Genomic DNA, 6,085 nt, shown 5'->3' with positions numbered 1-6,085 from the left:
TTTCTTTTTTGGGTGGGTTGAACATTGCTGGGTACTTGGGCAGTACAGTAAAGTACAACAAACCCACTCCTTGTTTTTGTCTCCAAAAAGCCCTTTACATCATCTACACCAAGAATTTCTTTTTTGCCATTTGACCAAGTCTTGCCCTTTTGTTTGTACCAAATATTCCATGAGTTAGGCACATGCAGATCTAGCTTCACAAACCCCCATATACAAGATTCCCTAAGCAAATCCACTGACATGTCCTTCACTTGGCACTTATACCTCCAATATTCCCAGCCACCCTCATAGCCACACAAAGTCTTCCCCCTTATTTTTTTATTCACAAACTGTCCCCCTAACCTAACCTTAACATCAACTAATTGAGCAGCAATCTGTGCATGTAATACCATATTTAAGACAACTAATCAAAAATGAATTCTTTACTACAACCAATACACACAGCAGAAATAAACACATTCCCTAATTCACATCTATTCTTAAACAATTACCCAACAATTAAACAATAATTGACTTCAATTAAAGAATTCAACAAAAAGTACAGAACAATTCAACCCTAAATTTCAACAAAATTGCAATTCTACCATCACCAACCAACAACATACAACATTTAAGAAAAAGGATCTAAATTGCTTACCTCTGATGTCGCCATTGACAGCTAGCAATGTCAGGTGATGAACTCAGCACGTGGTCCCCAGCAAAACGCCCTAAAGGTGGCGAATTTCGCAAACAAGCTCCTGGCAAAACCCCAATTAAAATGGTGGGTTTCAAATGAACTGAAACAGCTTTAGGGTTTAATCTCTATTTCTCAATCCTAATCTCAATGGTGGGTGAGAATTTATGGAGCTGGGTGAATTTGCAGAGAAAATTGAATGAGAGAATGAGAATTGAAAGAGGGAAGTAACTACTGTAGCTTACAATAGTGAAGTCGAGGAAAAAGAAAAAAATTAAGGAGGGAAGTAACGACTGTGGGCCCCACTCCCCTTATTTCCACCGGAAATTTAAAAAGGGTGGTAATCTGAGTAAATAATTAATTTAATGGGTGGTATTTTAAAATAAAATTTTAAATGGGTGGTTATTTAGAAAATGGACCTATTTTGGAGTGGTAATTTACAAATTTTCCTTTTATTAACTTCTTATTTGAAAACTTTTACTTTAACCTCATATGCTTCTTTTAAATTTAATTATTTTTCACTTTGTAATGTGGATTATGATTTGGCTCTATCTTATCGTGATACAAAATTAAATGACTTAGTTTGCTACACTTATATATCACTTTTACTGATTTCATTATACATATGCATTTAAAAAAAATTACAAAAATTATTCACTTTTTTTTTTTAATCTACTTTTGGTATCAATTTATTTACTTTTAGTTTGAAAACCTTTACATTAAGCTACATATTCATTGACTAATCTTTAAGGATATGATAGTCAATGACTCATACTCTATGTGCTATAGCAAAGTAACAAAGTTTTCATAGTCATTAAAATTTAAAAGCTAAGTTAGTTCATTGCATTAGAGCTAATTTGATTTACTTTTTAGTTATTTTGTTTTACTTGTAAGGTATTTTAAATAACTTTAGAAGGTTTTATTTTCTAGAGATAACCTATGTAGAGGGTTTAATTTTTTAGATTTATATTTTGAAGAATTTTGATTTACTTTTGGAACATTTTAGTTTACTTTTTAGTATTTTTTATCTACCTTGGAGATATGGAGTGTTTGTTTTGTATTATGTTCTTGTTGTGAATTAGACTACTAGCATATTGGCATATATATTTTGATTTGCATCTGGACTACTAGCATATTGGCATATTTTGATTTTCTTTTTAGTTACTTTGACTTAATTACTTTATAGTTACTTTGATTTACTTTAAGAGATATTTTTATTAACTTAAAAGTGTTTTATATTTACTTTTAGAGATAACCTATGTAGGATTCGAACCTACACCTCTATGCATCCGCATAGTGCTCTACCACTTGAGCTAATAGGTTTACATCAAAGTCTTTTTTATTTACTTTATATTCTTTTTAATTTACTTTAGAGACTACTTAGAATTATGACCATTCTATGAAATTAACAAACAACAGTCGTATACATTGACGCAAATATTAAGGACGGTATTGTGAAGGATAATTTATATGTTATCCATGAAGAGATTAGGCATAAGCTTGTTAGTGAGTGACTCATATTAAGGATTGCGTGCATTTATTTTAATCAGATTAATATGAGGTTTTACCTACCCAGGAGAAGCAGATTCTGCATCACTTCTCTTCACCTTGGAAGAGACTCTGGCAGCATATGCATTATAGTCATAGACATACCTGGTGAAACCTGCAGCTAGCATTATAGGATCTTGTGTTGACCTCATAAAAAATAGTTTCTTGCACAAGTCTGATATGGCCCAATCCAAGAATCTGCAGGTTGTAGTATTTATGGATTAATTGGAATATTAATATTGCAAATGTTAGAGGATCTTTTCATCTTTTGATTTTAATTATTGCTAATCTGAACATTTGGAATGGAATTTATCAGTCCAAGATTAAGGTGTATCATGCTAAGATCTTATGACCTTTTTTCAGCCCCCCCCCCCCCCCCCCCCCCCCCCCCACACCCAATATGCTGTTAGTAAAACTCTGTTTCTTGAAGAATATGATTGTTGACCACCTCAGGTTGAAGGGATTTTACAACCTCTTTTCCTAAATGTTGATTTCCCATACAGTTTAATCTTCTAAAGTAGAATCTTTATGTTATGAATGTAGTCTATGCAGATGAGTTTCTACCAGTATATTGCTTACTTTTTTTCACCATAACAGCCACTTATGCACGCATTCAATCTTTGCACCATAACAGCCATAATCTTCCCTTATGCATCCCAAATTATAACACCCAAGCCAACCTCCGTACCTTTGAAAATACGCTGCATCAGAATACACACACTCTAACTCTGAACCTAGTTTCTATCAACCTAGTTAGTGAAATCCTACAACTACTTGAAATCGCTCAAGCGATGCTTACATCATAACCCTAGCCCCCAAGCCAATACTACATGAGTAAGTTTAACAATAATGATCAGCACAAGAACTTGGTTGCTAATCATATACACATTACAGAATACAGGTAATGCACCACATGCGGTCCTTAACATACTGTCCTTGTGAAGCAATATGACAAAGAGTAATTCAAAATCAGTATAGAATGATTAATACTTCTATCTTTGAGGTCCAAAGACAAATAAATTTGAGTTAGTGAATTATAACTCACTTCAAAGAGTTCAACCTAAAGTTGTACTTTAACATATCTACTTAAGCCAATTAAATCAAAGAAAAGGACCGGTGAACTATATATATTTTTTTCATCGCTTGATATTCATATTTCAGAATTGTAAGTATAATACTCTAAGCCCTGTGTTTATCAAGTTCAAAATCATGAGTAGAAGAAGTATACTACTGCATCATCAAGTACAAAATCATAATTGCTTACACATTAATACTTCATATTAAAATTTAAGACATCCAAGTAGCTTTCACACACAAAAGAACTTAAACTGCAAATCACCAACTAGTCAATGACTAAGCTAATATTTACATGTTCTGCTACATGTCAACAATTCACACCATAAGTTCATATAATGATGTGAGCTAGTTAAACAAATTGCACTGACTAATATGAAAGCTTAGCCAATCAAATACTCCTTACATAATTAATTAACAAAAGGTGCTTCCTGTGCTATTTCATCCAAAATCTTAAATTTTAACACTAGCTTGCGGTCTTTTGCAACGAGGCACAAAAATAGAAATAATAATAACATAAATCATCCATAAGCCCAATCAGAATAAACTCAAGCTCCAAAAGTAGTCAAAATTACCTAAAATAACTGAAAAGCAAGAAAAACTAGTTCGCAATGAAGAGTTGAATAGCTTCAAAACATCACTATTCACTAGATAATGTATTATTTTGAAATTAAATCGATTTGCGGATTTTAGAAACTCAATATATGCTCATTAAATAGTCTAATTTGATTAAATTAAAACAATACTCCAACTAAAACACTAAAACGACTCTCAATAATCGATATCGAACACATCAATAGACTACTTTGATCAAATTCATACACTACAATTGGAAAACATAGCACAAATTCGAGCAGAGAAATTTAATGGAGGTTTTTCAAACGACATACCTGTTTAGACATCGATTCTGCAATTAATAGAGGTTTTTCAATTCGTGGAGCAGAGAAATAGTGCTTGAGGAGAGAGATTAATAGTGGTGAATGATCCAGTTTGCAGAGGAGATCGAGGGAGCGTTTAAGGAGAGAGAAAATTCTCGATCGGGCTTTTTGTCGCTTCAGTATAGATCTTGGCCGTTCATTAAGGCGTGTTTCTTGTTAGATCTAACGGTCTTCATGAGTTCCTAGTTCCTATTCTAGGATTGGTTTTCATTATAACTTGGTCATATATATGTATATAATCTAATTTACTTGTAACACCCCCAAATCTCCCTCTACGTAATTACTATATTTATACTTATACAAACCGCCACGTGAAAACGTAAGGCTTAATTAATTACTCAAATTGCAATGGAAAAATAATAACTTTTATTAATAATATGAGTAACCATAATAATTGTTTCAAAATAATTCAATAAAAACTCCACACATAAATAAAATCAACTTCTAACTACGTGATCCCAATCCCATACTCCGAACAACTCCACACCTGAATCAAGACTGCTTACCAAACATGGTAAACAGGGCGAACCAAAATAAAAAGGAAAACAGATTAGCACAAACGCTAAATACGTATAAGTGCAAGGCATGTAAATACTTTTATCAGGCAAACATGCTTTCGAAATAATCATTTAAATTTAAATCTGTCACAAGTCATTTTTCAAATTAGACATTCCAAAAAAAATTTAAACCTTCCAAGGCAGTAATATCCATCAATAAAAGCTTTCCAAACCAATAAATTTCCAATTTATAAACTTCTCAATTTTAATTTTAAGATATATTTCCAAACTAATTTTCCTCACCTAAGTGTGCACACCCCCCAAACAAGTTATACTATACTCGAGGAAAGACCAGATCATACAAAGCTCATGGTCTTACTTAACCAGTCCCAGGTAGAGGGACAATTAAAATATCAAATACTCAGGCTCATAATGAGCTGCAATTAATTCAACCAAGTGAATTATAAAACAAATTTTATTAAATCAATCAATACTTTTAAAGATCAAATTGTTAAATTGTAAGTTATGTATTTTTAATTCATCATAAAAATCATTAGTTTAAAAATTCATACGCAACATTTATTTAAACAATCATTAAAATAATCATTTACCAAAACACGCATTCAAGGTTGTATCAAGGACCTAGCCACCTATATGTACCTTGATCACGAGAACAATTAAGGTACGTCCACTAAACTTGACCACGATCAAGGGAAGCAATCTACACAATTAAAATAACCTTAATTAATATAAGATTAACAAAATTAACACAAAACTATAAATAATACTCTATTTGTGCATAAAATAACATTAACTTAAAAAACCAAACCTTTATGATTAATTATTAGTATTATCATAATAATAATATTAGTCTAACATACTAGTAGTAGGAGTCTAGTACATAATATGACTCATACTTTACTTTTGGAGAAAATTATGTATACTAATATAATTAATAGTAGTAGTAATAAAGTACACGTAGCATTATTAAGCATAGTATAAAACAATGCATACAAAGATGTTGGGATTAAAATATCAGGGGTGCTACGTAGCACCTTACGAGTAGTGATGATGCTGGTGTCTAGTTGACGGGAGTCGGCAAAGGTTGTACGAAGGAGGGTAGTAGGCGGCAATTATATGAGTAGCAGCTAGGAAAAAGGTGGTCGGTTTGCGGTGTTTGTTCAGAGAAAATCCAAGTTTATCAATATGATAAACAAAATTTGTTTATCAAATGGCAAAATTGTAAATAAATCAACAACTTTTTAGTAAATTTGGATCCCACTATTGTTGATATATTTACGAAAATGCCATTATGATTGAGCATTTATGTTGTTTTATTTACCATTTTGCCATTT

This window comes from Chenopodium album, chromosome 6 (genome assembly GCF_948465745.1).
Source record: "Chenopodium album chromosome 6, dcCheAlbu1.1, whole genome shotgun sequence".
Taxonomy (NCBI): domain Eukaryota; kingdom Viridiplantae; phylum Streptophyta; class Magnoliopsida; order Caryophyllales; family Amaranthaceae; genus Chenopodium; species Chenopodium album.
The sequence above is the reverse complement of the archived record's forward strand: the minus strand, read 5'-3'. Positions refer to the sequence as shown.